Source organism: Lonchura striata, chromosome 2, assembly GCF_046129695.1.
Source record: "Lonchura striata isolate bLonStr1 chromosome 2, bLonStr1.mat, whole genome shotgun sequence".
NCBI lineage: Eukaryota > Metazoa > Chordata > Aves > Passeriformes > Estrildidae > Lonchura > Lonchura striata.
In genome coordinates this window covers 13,220,363-13,238,729 of record NC_134604.1, presented here as the reverse complement: position 1 = coordinate 13,238,729, position 18,367 = coordinate 13,220,363, and the positions used below count along the sequence as shown (strand labels likewise).

General features: G+C 38.0%; 1 protein-coding gene and 1 long non-coding RNA gene across 5 annotated transcripts in view; both read right to left on the bottom strand.

The window, feature by feature from the left end:
- CADM2 (cell adhesion molecule 2) overlaps positions 1–18,367 on the bottom strand; it is a 590,742-nt gene that overhangs the window by 136,112 nt on the left and 436,263 nt on the right. The window lies entirely within an intron of this gene.
- Positions 4,542–5,698, bottom strand: LOC144248940 (uncharacterized). Its single transcript, XR_013342127.1, has 2 exons — positions 5,104–5,698; positions 4,542–4,943 (listed from the first exon to the last, which is right to left on the bottom strand). It is a non-coding gene; the product is annotated as an uncharacterized LOC144248940 (long non-coding RNA).

The following is an 18,367-nucleotide window of genomic DNA, read 5'->3' as shown; positions in this document are numbered from 1 at the left end:
TTTATTGTTGTTTCAGGTCCAGGAATCTGCTGAAGTTTCAGCCATCTTGTCTTCTTGGGACAAGGCAAGGGGAGAATATGTGAATAAAACACCTGAGTGCAATAGAGGGATTTTAATTTACTGAAGTGTGCATTAGCTGAACTGCTTCTTCCTACTGTAGCATAGTCATTAACCTTCTTAAGAGTTCAGCAGCTCTTTCAAGGACATCCCCAGAAATCTAACTGTGAGACTTCTGCCTTTTAATATAAAGATTTGTCCTTATTTTGTCTGCACTTTTTTTCAGAAAATAGGTACTTCTTGTTGTTTTTAATAGTATAACAAAAAACTTTCTGATTACACATTTCAGTCTTCTGTATTTAAAACAGAAACATGATGCACTATTATATAAACATACAGCCACAAAACTGTTTACTTATTTTCTACTTTCCTATCTGTGCCACACTCCACAGTGAAACTTAGCAACAATTAAATTAATGCATTTAAACAAACCTGTGGCTTCAAGGACAGCCTAAAAATATTGCAAGATAGCCTGAAAGCACAATGTTCTTACACTCTGATGTCAGCCTCCTGTCAAAGCAGCTTTATTCTGACTATGAAAGAATGTGATCTTGACCAAAATAACATGAAGGGAATCACTCAGTCAGAACTACTCAGATGTAATCCCTGCTCTAACACATTGCTCATCATAAACAGATTCTCAGATGACATTGTATCAGTTAAGTTTCTGGCTCAAATTTTTAAGTGCTTTACTAAAGTAACATTAACAACTTTTACATTACCAATTGGAAATTACACTCAGAGCCACGTGCAACATGTAAACAAACACTGGTACTGGGAAGAAAATAGCTCCAAACTATTCTCAAAGACTAAAAGGCTTTGAGAAAAATGAGAAATGAACTGATAATGAAAATGTCTAAGAGGTGGGAATTGCACAGTCTTATCTCAAAATTTATACCGGTCTCTAATGTCTTTGATAAACCCGGGTTTTACCTTCTACTCCTGTTTCAGAAAAGCAGATGATGTTCACTAGCAGCCCAAGAGATACTGAGTCCATTAATATAAAAAAGAGAAAAGAGCTAAAGCATGATTTCTTGTTATAACCAAAAAAATAAGTGGCATTCTATTCCTGGGAAAAGAATATAACATAAGGCTCATGGGTCAGGATAAGGGCAGGAAGAAATGACTCAGAAATTGCCATAATGGACAAAATAGGCTTGATCTGGGGAAATTAATTTTATTGCCAATCAAATCATCTGAGAATGAATTTAAAATCAAGTAAATTAGCAATGCCAAACTCTAAGTAGGAAAAACAAATGTATCATAGCACCAAACTATCTCAGACCTCTACAACTTATTATCTCATAGGGTAAAAAAAACCACAAAAATAAAAAAAATGAAACAAAATCACCCAACAAATAATAATAATAATAAAACCACCATAATTTAGGATATTTCAAGGACTGGTAAACATGTATTTTTTTTTTTTTTTTAATAAAAATTGGGAGCCATTTCCACAGCCTGGGGCTCCTTGGGGAAAATCTAAACAACTGTATTCCATTTTTCCATGGCCCATACCTAAATATAACTATAAACTGTAATTGCCACAGAAGCGCATGGTGTTGTTCAACCAGGACAACTCTCTGGAGCCACCATTCTCTGCTCCTTAGCCACAGAAGCAAGATCTTGTATGTGCACAGTCCCAGAGAAGAGTTTCCTTCTTTGTATGGGCACCTGAAATGTTCAATATGATGAGAGGGAAGCTCTTGGGAGGCAGTTTATTACTGCCTTTGTTGCCTGGCTAAAGCAGGTACCACCTCAGGGTCCCCTGTGGATGCACAGGAATGACACACACTGCCAGTGTGGAATGTCACTGGACACAGCAGAGTGCCACTGCATGGGGCTGGGCTCAAAGAGAACGCCAGGCTAAGCTGTGGGCAGAAGGGAAGGAGAAACAGGATGTAACACACAATAAAAATGTGTTTCTGCATACAAATGTACTTCTTGTTGGTTGTGGCTTGAGTTAATGACCTCTGGAACAGCCTCAAAGTAAGATGCCACAAAGAATGCATCAGATAGAGAAAAGAACAGCAGCACAGTCCCCACCAAAGCTGGTTCTGTAGTGAAAAATGCAGTGCCACAGGAGGAATATCAGTGCCAGCATGCCATTAATGGCAGGGTGCAGAGGGATCTGCCATCAATCCAGATGCACTAGCTGAATTCAGAAACAGCAATGTAAGCACAGTGATGTGGTTATACCACACCAAGTATCTGTGCTGGTATTTCTGCACAGTCCTGCCCTTGGCTGCCTATCTCAGCTGGTATCTCTGCCTCCTGACTGACATACAGATATTTTTCAAGGCTCTTTGCAAGGCTTTTGTTTTCAGTAATACAGCAATGTTGTTTTTCACTGTGGGAAATTTCCAAGTTTTTTCCTATTTACTGAGTTGAATCTGATTTTACTGGCACATTGATTGCTGAAAAACCCCACAAGACATAGAATAGTTTTATTCTTGTAACTAATTATGTGTAACCTTCATGTTAAAGAAACCTTTTATTCTTCAGATACTCTACTATGCCATTACAAAGTGGATTATAATTGTCCAGCAGGACCAGCAAGAGTGCATCAGAATTCACAGTAACGATTTACAGGACCATTAATTGCCTAAATATTTGATCAGTCTCCATCATTCATCTATTGCAATATTTATTCTAGATTTAAGTAGTTTTCTTATGCTCGTTATATCAGCAAATCATATTGGAAATAGCTCTTCAAATCAGTTTTTACAGCATAGAACAAAAAGCAACTCTTATGTCTATAACCAGAAAGATAAAGCAGAAATTATTTTCCATTTTTCATTGCAAGGTGATGTTTTTGCTAATCAGACCACCTGAGCCAATGCACCATAAAAGATCGTTTGACATAGAGAATATATATCAGAGATAAGCTTAATTACTTCTCAAAGGGGAAAGAAAACTGCTCTGTGAAATAGCAGACAGGTCTCATAGTGAGCTGACATGAGCAGACAGGGCTGATTGCTACTATTCTGCAGCTCAGACATGGTTGTATTTTACAAAACTTCTGCCAGGCATAGGCAAGTTACCCATGGTAGCAGTGCTAGAACCAATGCTGTTTTCACTTTTAACTCCACACTACTGGATCTGGGCTCTTGGGGGGTTCTGCAGGGCTCAGGCCAAGTTCTCTTCAACATCTTCATTAATTTCCTGGATGCAGGACACACAGGAATACTAAGTTTGCCAACAATTCTAAATTGGAAGGAGCAGTCATTGGAAGGAGCTGTCAACTCTCTTGAGGGCAGAGGCACCTTGAGAAATCAGAGATGGGTGATCACCAGCTGTATGAAGATTTACAAGGTCAAGGGCCAGACTGTGCACCTGGGACAGGACAGCCCTTGTTGTGTGTATAGCCTGGGGAATGAGAGGCTGGAGAGCAGTGCCATGGAAAGGGCCCTGGGGGTCCTGGTTGATGGTAAATTGGATCTGAGTCAGCAGTGCCCTGGCAGCCAGGAGGGACATCCCTGTCCTGGGGACACCAGGCCCAGCATCCTGCTCTGCTCGGGGCTGGGGCAGCCTCACCTCCAGTCCTGGGGCAGCTTTGGGTGCCACAATACAAAAAAGACATGAAGCTGTGGGAGAGTGTCCAAAGGAGGCCACGAGGATGGTGAAGGGACTGGAGGGGAAGCCTTCTGACAAATGGCTGAGGTCACTCGCTCTGGTCAGCCTGGAGAAGAGGAGACTGAGAGGAAACCTCATTGTGGTCTTCAGCAGCCTCATGAGGGGAAGCAGAGGGGCAGGCACCGCTCTCTGCACTCTGTGACCAGCGACAGGAAACAGCACAAAGCTGATGAGTCAGGGGTTGTTTAGGTTGGATATGAGGAAAAGGTGTTTGAACCAGGGATGTGGTCACATCACAGCCTGTCTGACTTCAGAGAGCACTTGGAGAACACTCCTGAGAGACATGGTGTGACTTTTGGGGTATCCTGTGCAAGGCCAGGAGTTTGACTCAATGACCCTGATAGGTCCTTTCAAACTCAACATTTTCTATTATTCTGTGACCTGGTAGAAGACTAAAATCACTGAGAGCCCTCTAAAATTGACACTAAACATTTCCAACAAAACACTCTTTCAGACAATCTGTCACTATTATTCACATCAAGAAGCATCTTAATCAGCAGGAAGCCCTGCTGCAATCAATTACCAGGCAATTCCTGCCTGTGGCAGCCTTTGGTCCAAGTAAGTCACAGTTTGACTGGGAGGGACACCTTCCCTCACCTCCTGCTCCCAACGGGAGAATTTCAGAGTGACACAGATCCTCAAGGACTCACAGCTCAAGCAGCAGATTTTTGGGCATGTGAGCCCCATGGCACGTAGCTTTGTGCAGGATTTTCCCTTTTGTATCCTAAGGTAGCCTAACTCACTGTCATGGTTTGACACTGGCACAAGGCCAGTGCCCCCATGAAAATGTGATCCCTACGTGGAATGCTGTGAAGTGGAATCTAGAATAGAGCAAAGCAGGCCCAAGCTTGATAACAGGGAAAAAAACTTTATTAAACTACCATTACAAAAGAAAAGAGAAAACTAAAGAAGGGAAAAAAAAACCACACAAAGATCCAAATGAAAACCTTGCAAAACATTCCTCCCCCCCACCACCCAACTCCAACAAACCACAGTGAGACACAATCTGGACCCCAATCAGGTTTTCACCCTCCAAGCAATCGATACTCAGTCCATCGAGGGAACAGAGTCTCTCCTGTGCCACAGACCCCCCAAGAAACACAGCTCCACATCCTGTGTTTCCATGTCACACATGGCACCGCCCGGAGAAAAAGTTTGCCATGGTGACCCTTCTCCTTTCCATGCACAGTGCTCTCACCACCAATGCATGGATGGTCACTGCCTTTAGGATTTTTCCTTTCAAGGATGCCCTGCCAAGAGGGGAGAAAACAACAGTTCAGTTTTTCATTGTTTGGGACCACAGTCCCCCCCCATTTTCCCCTGGGGCCGAGGGCTCAAGAACAGAGATCTTCTTCTCTTCTCTTCTCTTTCCTTTCCAAGGAAAGGGGGCGCCACCACAAACCCCCTAACCTTTTCTCTGTTCACTCCACTTTTGTCTTTTTTTCAGCTGAAGCAGGTCTCTTGACTCACTGGCATCCTCCCAAAACACAGTCCCTCTTGAAGGAGAAGATTTGGTTCAGGTTGTGGCTAACACGGAAAAGTCCAGCCAAAAGCCACTCCTTGTCCCCCTCCCATCCAGAATTCCTCCTTCCAACATCCCATCCTAGGGTCCAAGGTGTCTCTCTTCCTCTCTTTCAAACCGAGGAGGGGAAAGGAAAATTCACAAAGCTTTTATTTCTCAAGGAAGGGTTAAAAGTCCGAACTCTCAGGATGGCTCGATGCCCGGACATCCAGCAACTCCCACACAACTGGGCACCTTGCAGCTCCCCCCGCTCCTCCTTCCTTGCGGCTTTCTCTCTCCCTCTCAGGAGAGGAACTCTGGGGGGGGGAAATGGAGACATCCCAGATTTCTTCCACCCTTCCATCTGCAGGGGCCAGCCCGGTTCCAGTCCTTTCACCACCCTTGGGGCTTTCGGCCTACCTTTCTCAGGCCATGGGGGCTTCTCCTCCCCCACCCAGCTCGTGGCTGGGCGGGGGAAGGTCTGCACTGCAGCTGACCGGAACCAAAGAGAGCGAGTTCCCCTGGGAATTCTGCTTTCAACCCCTCTGTGTTCTCAGAGGCGTGTCTACTTTCAATTGGTCAATATCTAAATTGACCCCTTCCTTCCGGAAAAAATTATCTTTCCGTGTCAAACCACGACACTCACAGAGAAGCATAGAGATGCTTACTTAGAAATTATATTTATGGGAGCCTACATAGCTCTTCATTTAACTGCTGAGATTGTCTTCTCCTTTTTTGAGGTGAATGGAAAGGAAAAGCACAGTGAGAGGACTGTAGCATTTTTATTGAGGTTAGGATAAGGGCATAGTTTTAATGAATTATCATTAGAGTAACTGAATGATCAAGAGAATTTGCAAGATCTACCTCGTTTTTGTCTAAGATGGAGACCTGCATGGCACAAATGTTCTGGGCCACTGAGGAAGACAGTGCTTAGGAGAGAAATATCAGAAACATGACATTATCTTTCAAACTCCAAGGCATAGTAGACATGCAATCTTTAAGATGGATGTATAAATACATAAATAACCCTCAAGTACTTGTAGGTGTGCTCAAAACATCTTTTTTTTCCTTGAAGTTAAAATCATGACTTCCCTAGTTCACATTAAATATTGGTAGCACTGATTTTGCAAGAAATAGTCTTCAAAACACATCTCAAGGGTATAGTAGACTATATTACTTTCATTGAATAGGAAGTTAGTGACATAAAATCCTTCATCAATAATCTTAGAGTAGTCCTGTTCTATTCCAATGCAATTTATGCCGCTCAAAAGCTTTTGAGGTACTTTCTCCTTGAATAATAATGCCTCTTCTTTTACTTTGCTCTCTCTTGCTGGCACGCCATTTTAGATTTGATAAATCAAGCCTTAAAAATTTTATGATTATTTCAGTTGTTTCAAGCCTCCTTTCCATATCCTATTTTCCTGCCTTATGTTTTCATTCTCTTTTCCTTTCTTATGTCACTGTACCTCATAAATGTGCTTTGTTTTACAGGTTTTGCTAGTCTGGTTTTTATTCTGCCTCTTTATTATCATCTTCTGCTTCTTTTATTCCTTTTGTTTTCCCTTTATCTACTTTCATGTCTGTACTGTTACAGTGTGCTGAAGTACAGAGTAGGAGCAAAGCCACCACACATTCTAAGGAGGGTGTCTGATTTTAGAAGAGGAAGGATTCAGCCCTAATCTGGACTTTTTTTCTTTTTTAAATTCTTCTTCTTTAGTAACAAGGTAATTACTCAATTGTGTTTTCAGTTAAATTAGACTATTATTATATTAGCCTTTCCCTTTCTTTAATAGTCATTGCAAGGTTTGTAAAATGGTGGTGGCCAAGACAATGATGGTCATGGCTTTCACACAATTTAAATATATTTGCAAACTGCTATTTTATCACACTAGAGTGACAAGTACATTAGGAGAAAAGATAACACAAAAGGAACTAAATAGTAAATAACTGCATGTTTTCTGGGACACTTGCATTAAAGACATTTGAAAAGCACATAACCTGTCAAGGCTTAGATTCCCTGTCTCTTTCTCCTCATGTTTTCACACATTCTTTTCCGCTTTTTTTCAGTAACTATGTTGAAAATACACATCCATGGAAATACTCTTGAACAATTAAAACAGTCTAACTAACTATCAGGAATTTAAAGTGGAATATTTCAGATGTCAATCAAATTTCTTGTGGCATGACACAGGAAGGAGATGAAGCAATGAATTCAATGAATTCTGCACGAGATGCAGATACAATGACTGCATGCAAGGGGAGATGACCAGTCTCCTCCTCTGCATAAGAATATGTGTCTGGTAGGCCTATGTTAATGCTGAACTTCCCCTTTGGACCTTTAGATACCTTAAAAAATTAGTTTCCTAAATCCACTTCATTTTCAGAATTTGCAAAAGACAACAATTTCCTAATTGGTAATAAGAACAGAAGTAAATAATTTCATGGCTGGTATTTTAAGGAATCTTTATTCACTCCTGTTTTTCTCCCATCTGTTTTTTTTTTTTTTCCCAGTCCCTCCTTCCCCTTGCAAACATATTTCTGTTCTGTGTAAAAACTGTTTTTGCACACAAAACACTTGTGTACGTGAAACTGACCCCATGAGTAGAATACTGGGTGGCAAATCATTTACTTCTATCTGGCTCTGATTTCATGCTTATAAATAAAGTAGCAGGGCTTTGTTCTGATTTTTTAAAAACATCATCTCAGAGGTACAATTCTACAATCCATATTTAATATAGCAGATAGTGAAAAAAAATTAGTTTACTAATCAGTTTATTGAACCATTTCCTTTTATTTTTTTGACTGAAGGTTCTCCACTCTTGCCTCCTTTTCTAATGATAATTATTTTGCTAAGGCTATGAATCCATAGTTCCATTAGAGTGCAAAATAACTCTGGGAGGCAAAGTCCCAGTTCTCTCTTACACTTAATAATTTTCTTCAGTCTTTTCAGTTACTCTCAAAATGTTATGAAAATTGACAAGTTTCCTATTTCTGATGATACTTATACTAGTAATCTAATTACTTCTTCCTGTTCTGTGACTGTTATGCAATTATATTATGCCATGAAAACAGCATGTTCTGTCAAATTGCTCTTTTTGTTTCTTCATAAAATTTTAGCACATTAAAAGTAAGAGAAAAAGCATTCTCTGTAACAAAGTCACATAAAATGTGTTAGCTTTTTTTCCCTTTTTAAATATTTATAAAACTCTTACTAATTAATGAGACCTTCAATTCACTGGAAGATATTGAGCGTATGAAAATAAAATTTTACATCACAACACACAATCTCTGAGATGTTCCCTACCAATCATGTTAGATATTTCTGATTGACTCAATCAGGCACAATTGACTCAATCAGGCACAATTTAATCAGAAATAAATTAAATGTCCTCTATTAGAACAAAAATGCACACTTGATTCTTATTCATTCTCTTATCATATTTCTAGTATCCACAACTGTATAAGGATTAAGGAGCTCAGTGATGACTTTTCAGCTGATCATTTGGTCTCTTCTCCTCAATATCCAACAAGGCACAACATGTGATAATGGATGCATTTCTGGCTGATGACACTGGGATTGTAAGAAATGACAAGCTGATAACATTTCTTTCACTCTAGCTATAAGTCTGTTCCTTGTTTTAGCTAACCATAGCTAAAATGAGGGCTATTTTCTGGGGTGAACTACATCTTTAGCCTAAGTAAGAATAGAAGGTTTCCTAAATAAAAGAAATGAGTTGTACCAGAGAATACTTCTGTAGAAAAACACCAGATGATGTGTGGGTTAAATCCAAAATTAAACTGAATAAAATGTAAAACACTAGGAAACTACTTCCAAAAAGAAAAGGAAAATCTTGAACCAGAAAGGAGGCAGAATTGAGTGAAGAAATAGATTCATTATATTTTATGAATACCCAGATGTCATATTTTTGTGGGCAAGATCTTCAGGCTCACCAAGGCTGAGTCATCATCCCTGGAGGTGTTTGAGAAATGACTGGACCTGGCACTCAGTGCCATGGTCTGGTTGGCAAGGTGGTGACTGGTCACAGTTGGACTTGATCCTGGAGGTCTTTTCCAGCATAAATGATTCTATTAAGATGATTTTGTCTATTTCCAGCCTGAGCTAACACCACATTTGGCCTAAGATTACTCAAAAAAACCTACTCAATACATGACACATTTCCTTGTGCCTAAAGCTCTTAAAGTAAAACATGACCAAACCAACAGTATAATCCATGGAAATAAGGTGGAGCTGAGAATTAGACTGTCATGCTCTCAGAAGAAATGTGCAGCTGCCTCAGGTCACACAGGATATGGTCACAGCAATCTGCATTAGGCTCCTACAAGCATCACAAAAAAAAAAAAAAAAAAAGTAAAACAAACAAGCAAATAAAAAAAAGCAGCAAAGAGGGGCATCCTAAGGTGTGATTAAAGAAAACACTGGAATCACAGAACACTGAGTGAGCTGCTGTCCTCTAAAATTGTTTTGTGATGAGCCAGCCTTGATTCATGCCATGTCAGCAGAACCTGTCAGATGAATGACACACTTGGGCATCGAGCATTCATGCTTCAGGCTGCCAAATGAATAAAGATGAAAAGGTCCATCTCCATACATGCAACCCTTTCCCTAATGGTCTACCTAATGATAAGTATTATGCATTAAGCAGATGGGAGAATTGAAACAGAGGTGACATTTGATGCATATGTTAGCATCTCCTCATTCTTTTGTATGAAGTGCTCCAAAAGGCAGGGAGAGAAAGAATGAATTCTTTTCATTTTCCCTAAATTTAATTCCTATGTGAGAAATCTCCTTTCATACAATTACTCTAAATGAACAGTTGATTTGCTTGGGAATATAATCAGGATTGCAATGCAGAAGCTCACAGTAACTTTCATAGCTTCCCTTCAACAAATCATTTGGATGCTTGGCCCTCAACTTAAAACCTTTCCTAAGTATTATCCAACACCCAGGAATTCATAACACTGTTGATGTAAAATCTATGGAAGACTTGCTACTGTCCCATAATCTATATAACAGCACTGTTTAACTGCACTGAGTATTGAAAAGTATAGGCATGTGACTTCTGTGTATTTATAACAGCCTTAGCTCCTATTTTTGCTATTAAAAAGAAAAAAAAAATATATTTGGACTCATCATTTTCTCCTTAGCCTTTACAAAAATTAAGATAGCTACTGCAGATAATGAAAGGCATGTGCTCTTTTATACTGCTCCTTTTCATACAGGTGAGGAGAGCTCATCAGCTAAACTGTTTATCAATTACCATTGCAGTTGGCTACTATTTAATGGTTTATTTCTCTGAGGCAATGAGAAGGCAATTTTGCATAAATACTTTGTACCTCAGATGCTCTCCCATGCAGGGCCCTGCTCTCTTTCAACATACCTATCAATCTATCAATCAATCTATCTATCTGTACTTCCCTACAAAAGGTGAGTAAACCCTTAATATCTTGCTTGGTTTAACACCTGCTGTGAAGTGCCTCACCTGCTCTTCCCAAGAGGGCATAAAGCCATAAATCCTGTATTTCTGACTCCAGGCAGGCAGACCTCAGGTGACAGCAGCACTTGGATAATGCCAGAAGGATTGTGCCTATTCATGGAATGGAGGGGGCTAGCAGCCTTTTGTTTTTGAAAATTAGCCCGATTGTGGAAAAAAACCCAATAAAAAACAGTGCTCTTAACTTGTCCTTGAGCCAACACAGAGTTTGTTACAGATGCCAGCTATTCTAAAATTATGACTCAAAGATTTGAGCAGTAGTTTAAAGAGGTACCAGTACCTTGCTGATGTAGAATAAATTCTTTTTTCACTCTCCTTTTAGTCAGTCTCCTCACTAGAGATATTCAAGGATTCTCTGGACATAATCCTGTGCAATGTGCTCTGGGATGACCCTGCTTGAATGGGGACATTGGACCAGATGAGCCACTGTGGTCCCTTCCAACCTCACCCATTCTGTGATTCTGGGACCTTGAGAAATAGATAAAAAGGTCTGTCCATATTGACAGACCTATTTCTGAAAAAGAGGGAGGGGAGTTGTTTTTACATTTGCAATTAATACTAGGCTGTTTCAGTGCTTACTAAGAAGATAGAATACCTAGATTCATGTATGATCCAACTGGATTTTTTTTCTGTAAACCATAAGTCTATCCAAGTTTTGGGTACCCATATGTTAAAAGCATGCTTAATTTCTGTAAAAAGGATAAATTAGGGTGTAGAGTACTAAAATAATGGAGGGAACAATATTAAATATTCCTGTTTTATCTGTATTTAGAAGCAAAAAATCCATTATGACAATGACTGCTATATTTTAAAGTCATAATAAGTCACACAGGTTCTAATAATGCTTAACATAAATTTTTTTAAATTCATCGCAAAAATTAAAGCATTGTTCCTGAGTGCTTCAGGGCTCCATGTTTTTAACTGAAGTACATTAGGACCATTCAGAGAATGGGAGGAATGAAGAATGAAGCTTTGGAAAAGCCTATGGAAAAGTCTTCCCTTTCAATCTCAGTCAGCTGGGCAGCAGATGTTTTAAAAGCTATTTAATGGCAGAGGATAAGGTCCAAGCCAGCTGTGCCAGTTTTTCTAAGCACATCATGCAAACATTTATTCATATGGATGATATCTTACTATCACTGTAAGAACATTAAAATGGGCACATAAACTTGAAATGTTGAAGTTCTAAAAAAAGCCCTACCCTGGGATGATAAGTGAGTCACAAAATCCTTCAGAGTCCATGAAAATTCCTATGTCACTGTTATTTAACAGTCTGTTTTCACGTTTCTTAATCTTGAAAGTGACAACAGTAACCACATTTATGAAACAATAACTTAATAAAGGTGGAACGAACTATAAACAACATTCAGTAAAGCTAAGCAATATTATGACAACAAATTAAAATTTGAGTTGTAAACTTCTCAAATATTGTTTGTGAGTTGCATTACTTTCTTTTATCTACTTGAGTAAGCACCACTAAAAAATCTTAAGGAAATGCATATTGTAAGAAAAGAAAGTGGTTCATGTAACTGTGAAGCTTTCATTAAAATATTAATGAATATAAAAATATTATCCTGTTTATATGACTTAGCAGAAAACTGAAACAGTGACTCATTCAGTTGACAAGGAAAGCTTTATCATCTGTACACTGTTGGTACAAAATTTGAGTGTTTTGTGAGGGGAAATGGATAAGAGGATAAGATGAAGTTTCTTGTGACACTTCTAATAAAAGAAGTTCAGAGGCAAAAATTGCATACACTTGACTATATTCTGTCCTTATGTGAGCTGACAATTTAGGGAGATTCAGAATTCAAGGACTGCAATTGAAAATGGGCCAGGATTTTATCAACTAAGTTCACAGGGTTAGGGTATTAACATGTCATTCTATTGATTTTGGTGGATACAACTTCCCTTGGAACTACCTGATGAGCTATCCAAATAATTATGTAATATTAGAATTTAACTACAAAATTTTGAAGTAGGTACAGGGTCATTTGGGCCTACTCATTTTCTAAAAAGAAAATCAACTCTTGACTTTTGGAAGTTGTATTAAAATTTGTCACTAATTAAAATATTAAAATGAATACACTATAAAATATATTTTAAAATAGTACATTCTGATGATGAAGAAGGGAATTTGTCAGCATAAGAAGGAAACACACAACATGTGTTTGAGTTTGTGGAACTATCATCTCCTATGGATTAACTTTCTAGAATGAATGAATCCATTAATGAATTAATCCCATAAACAGCACCTTAAAATACCAGGTGTTCATTTGAACCCTGAGATCCTGGCAGTCACTGAAGTTTAACCAGTTCCTGACAGCCACTTTATGTCATATCATATTTGTCCTTTGTTTTAGGAGATGGATGGAAGTTTATCACCAGAGCTTTTTAGAGAGGTCTTTATAAATAAATAAATAAATAGATAAATAGATAAATAGATAAATAAATAAATTACACACACACACACATATATCTATATATAATTAACAAATACTTTGGTGGAAATTTCAGAACTACAAGCAATCATGGATTACAACCCTGACAATGTGAACTTCAGGAACTGGCCTGAGGCTGGCACTTGTTGCCACCACAGTTTTGACTGAATGAGCTCTCATTTGACCCTAAAGCACCTGTCCAGCCAAAACCTATCACAGAATGGATGACAACAGCTATTTCAGCAGCATTTGTAGAGGCAAGAACACACCAAGAGTCAATAGTGAAAGTAATAAAAAAGGATAAACTTTCCATTACAAATAAAACCCAGGAAAATCTTCCTGATCCTGTTTGTACAAGAAATTGTATATAATGCCAAAGCTTAGAAGTGGAGGGGGAAAAATAGACTCCATACCTTATGACTGGTCAAAGGAAGAAAGAATGTCATGATAACCCCCAGAAACAGCCTTCAGGAAAATAAGCACATCTTTGTTTGGGTTAATACTTTTCCTACAGTATTTACAGTTTCTTTGAGCATTGCTTATCACAACTTATTACCCATCTCAGTAGCATGAGAGAAAAAAAAACCTACCTAGGAAACCAACTACTAAAGAGCCCTTTCAAACTTGAACTTATATAATAAGCATTACTCTTCTCCTGCCTTTTATCACTGCTTAATGATGCATTGTTGGAATTGAGCACTCAGTGCAAATTTCAGTGAAAGCTTTTAACCTGATGATGGTCTGGCAATATCAAAATTCTAGATTTTTAATGTTAGAATTAAAGAGTCTCAGAGAACTAGAATTGTAAACTGTGGTTTGGTATTTCAGGGATGGCAATATTTTCTAACCACATTATGAAAACATGTACAACTTTTAATTAAGACAAAAAAATACTCCATAGGCCATTGCCTTTCCACTTTTTACCCTGCTTGGTTTTTTTTGTTTGTTTTTTTTTTTTTCAAAACACAATAAATAATAATCCCCAAATGCAAAAATATACACCTTCCACATTCAGCTACTGCTTGATTTGTTTCCATCAAACAGCGCTTAGCCTATAACCACCTTACTTGCATGTGACCTGAAAATTTATTTTTACCTTGGGAAAATATTTGCTTATAGCCAGATCTACAGTGCCTTTGGAAAAGGAAACATTTCTCCTATATATATATTTAAAGAAGAAAAATCTCTGGTATGGAAGCAGATGTGACCTTTAATATCTGCTGCAAAATCACAAGAAGCATTTTGATTAACAACTTTAGCAAACTGCTGCATTAAAATTGCTACAAATTATTTACTCAATTTCATTAACAAAAGAGAATTTCTGTGACACAGCCAAAATACTTCTGAGGAAAAGACAGCATGCTGAGTCTAGTCACGGGGCAATTGAACTCATTTAACACAGGAGGGGAAAACAGTGGAAAGCAAATGAAAAGTGCCATGGCTGAGCCTGGAAACCTCACTGATGGGAAGTGATCACATTTCAAAAAGGTTGAGATAAAGAAACCATCATTAAGCAATTCCTCAGGAGACATTAGGAGCCAGAAGCCTGGAATTAGAATTCCAGGAAGGAACTTTAAACACAGAGTACCTTCCTTTGCTTTTTCTTTTTTTTTTTTAATTCTCTTATTTACAGATCTATTGTGAATTTTCTCCTACATCTACTTGTCAGCTAACTCTGGAAGAACCTACATGGCTTTCAGGCACTGTGAGCTCAGTCCCACACATCTGATCATTCCATGACTTGATTCATAGGAGCATTGCAAGACACATACTGAAAGCTCCTGTGAACAACCCATTCATTCCTAACAGAAGCCAATTAGGCTTCTGCAAGAAAATGTTCTTGGACTCTGGATGCTAGAAATGACAATTAAGTTTTATGGTAATAGTATGACTTCCAAAATTCCAGTTCTATACCTTAAATATTGGGTCTTGTTGCCATTGTTCAAAGTCAGCAATTTAAACATTGGAGATAATTCTATACGTGATGTTGCTAAAGGAAAGACTGAGATGGAAACTCATAAATTCACAAGGAGAAAAGCTTACTTGTAAAGCCTTGTATGTGAAATAAATAATCTATCCTATCTGAAACTACAAAAACTCTGAAAGAACCTTCATATGGAAGATAACCCATATTATCACATTTGCTGTGGGTTATCCAATATATTTACACACTTTGCACTTGAATAGCACAAAGCAGTCTCAAAAGCAGCTGCTAGGGAAACAACAATTATGACTTGCTCTTGTTGTTACACCTAAATCCACATCTTTAATTTAGGTCACTGTGCACTAACAAAGATGAAGATACTCAGCCCTCAAAGGTACATACAATATAATAATATATATGTATGAGGCAAAGCAGAGAAAGAAGGGACATTTCAATCCTCCAAAGCACAGACATCAGACAGAAGCTGTAAGAGATTGATGGCCATATTTGCAAAAGTGCTTATTTGACAAAACAAAACCCTCACCTATCTCCTAAACTTCCAGAGGGGCAAGAATTTCTTATGCTCTGTCAAACTCCCCTCCCCAAAAAAACTTTCCAAAAAATCCTGAACATTCATTTTCTGTAGACCACAATTTCATAAGGGACAGATGCAAAGAGCACTTGTTCCTAAAAACAGACAATTTTTTTTATAAAGTGATCAAAGCCCTCAGAATCTTTTATCTGATGGTCAAGGATGTTCTCTGTGAAATTAGAAATGCAAATTTGGAAACTTTCAGATGGAAGATGGCATTGAATTTTAAATCATCAAAGTAGGCTTTGTTTTAATGCTTATTTATGTTTGATCCAGAGAAATGCTGCAGAAATATGGCTAAACATTACTATTGCCTTCATTAAAACAAAACAAAAAAAAAAAGGTGAGATATGAATACTTCCATCCATCTTGGATGGAAGTAGATGGATGGTAAATAAGATGATGGATGATAGTCCATCTTATTTACTAAAAGCTACATAAGAAAACTTTGATTGAAAGATAAATCAACACCATATTTCATTACTGCTAGCCCAGTACTTTAGGCATAAAAAGAATTTTTCTGTAATTATCAGTTTCCCCTCAGCTAGTTTGTGCCCGCACTGTGTCTTACTGAGAAGTCATTCTGCTACTGATACCTAAAGTACCACAAAGTGATTTGAGTTTTTTTTTCTTTTTGATAGTGTTCTTTTAGATATTCTTCTGATCTCTTTTGAAGCCATCTATGTTCCTTCTTCATTCCCCATTTTTCTTTGCAGTTATGATTTCCTTTTCTCTTTGAAATTCCCACCTTCTTCTACAGAAAGAAGCAGCCTAAAGAAGCAGAGTACTGAAATCTCACCTCCTGATGTTCTTCGAGAACCATTTGGACACTTGGTACTTAAAATCTTGAATCCTACAGAAATCTTCAGTGAAACTGTGCAAAAATGAAGAGAGCAACAAAGAATACAGAGACTTCCAGATGATGTGAGATTAAAAAGACAATCTTTAAAATGTGCTAAATGAAAGTTGGTGAGAACTTAACTTTAGCCATAAAGTGATAAGTTAAAAAACTAGAGAATGCCAAGAATCTAATTCCAAGTCTATGCATTTGAACTTAAATTCCTTAGGACTAGAACATTAGGGTGGAAGTTGATAGTTTTCATGAAATATCCTATCAGTCTCACCAAACATGTCCTTCCAGAAGCACCTCATTATATTTAAAGGATTATAGCACAAGCCTATCACTGGCACAAGCTGGTGAACGTGCAGTTCACTTGCACATTTCTATTTGATGGCATTTCTTTCCTTCTGAGTTGTTTAGAATAAACAACTTGAAGTTTACAGCATGAATTTGTTGAGATCAGGAACCCAAGAGTTCTGCTTGCTCGTTTGCTGTGAGAATGTCACTGTAAATGGCACCACTGTGCAAAGCCCTTTGGTGACCTTTCTGTGGCACACCACATCCAACCATAACAACCTGGTGAGACAGGAGAGTTCTCATCACTCTGGAGAAAGGTTCAATGATCAGAGGTTCTAAAATCTCTTTTAATCATCAATATCAGAATCAGTGACTCAGATGTATTCAGAGGGTGAAGCTGTGGGGGAGTTTCTTTAAAAAGAGCAAGCAAAATAGAGTAAGCAAAGCACAAAACTAATTAAACTTGATGCAACAAAAAACTCAAGCATTTTTGATGCAATTTATTAAGGAGAAAAAGCTGTGAAATTAACAGCAATCAAAAACTAATTAAAGTTGATGCAATAGGAGCAGCCAAAGAATGCCTGATAACATTTATTGAACCAAAGAAACATGGCTGTCAAGCTAAAAGAAATCAACCAAACTCTGTTTTTGAATAGTTACACAAAGATAATTATTCTCTGGATGACACTTACAGAATAAGATTCAAGTCATTACCTCAAAAGACAAAAGGACTGACATGCTGTGTTAAACTGCCTGTGAAAAAAAAAAGGCCTTAATACAGAAACTTCGCAAGTAATTCCTAAGTCTTGCATATAAACAAGAATGATTCATCAATCAAAAACAATGCACTGCTACTGTTATATCTATTACTTCTAAAAACTATTATTTGACAAATATTTTGGGAGAATACCTTGTGTAACAGGGTACATACAAGGCAGGGACTCCTGTATTTTCATTCTATCTTTGAAACTCATTGCCTCAGTGCCTGGGGCAAGTAATTATCATCTAGGAGTCCATTTGTTTTAGGATTAGGATGCAAAATTCAATTCCTGATGTCAAGCACCATTTGAAGTATGGCTTACTGCCAGAAATTCTTTTCCTAAAGAACGTCCTGGTGGGGAATAGTGAAGTGGATCTGTCTGCAGTGAGAGCCAGGCACTTCAATTTTCCCTAGGTAGTTGAACATCTTTTGTATCACAGTCTCAGATTTATATTAAAAAAAAAAAAAAAAATCAGACAAAAATAGATGTTCACAGATTCTAAAATATGCTAAAAGCTTTCTGTTAAACTAAAACTGCGCCTTGTAAATGCTGTAGGATTGGTCACAGTCAGGGTCGCAGTAATCCCAATCTCATCCAAAATACTCAACTTCCAGCACCTGTATTCTGAAATAATCACTTAAAACCAAACTGGATTTTAAACTGGTGAGCCCTATAGGCTTTCAAAATTCTTCCTAGTAAATCTCCAACATTATCATTATCTTCATCCTCCTCCTTCATCACAAGGCTCCCATTCATGCAATGATCAAATATAAATCTGTCTTGTAAAACATAATATCACAGCCACAT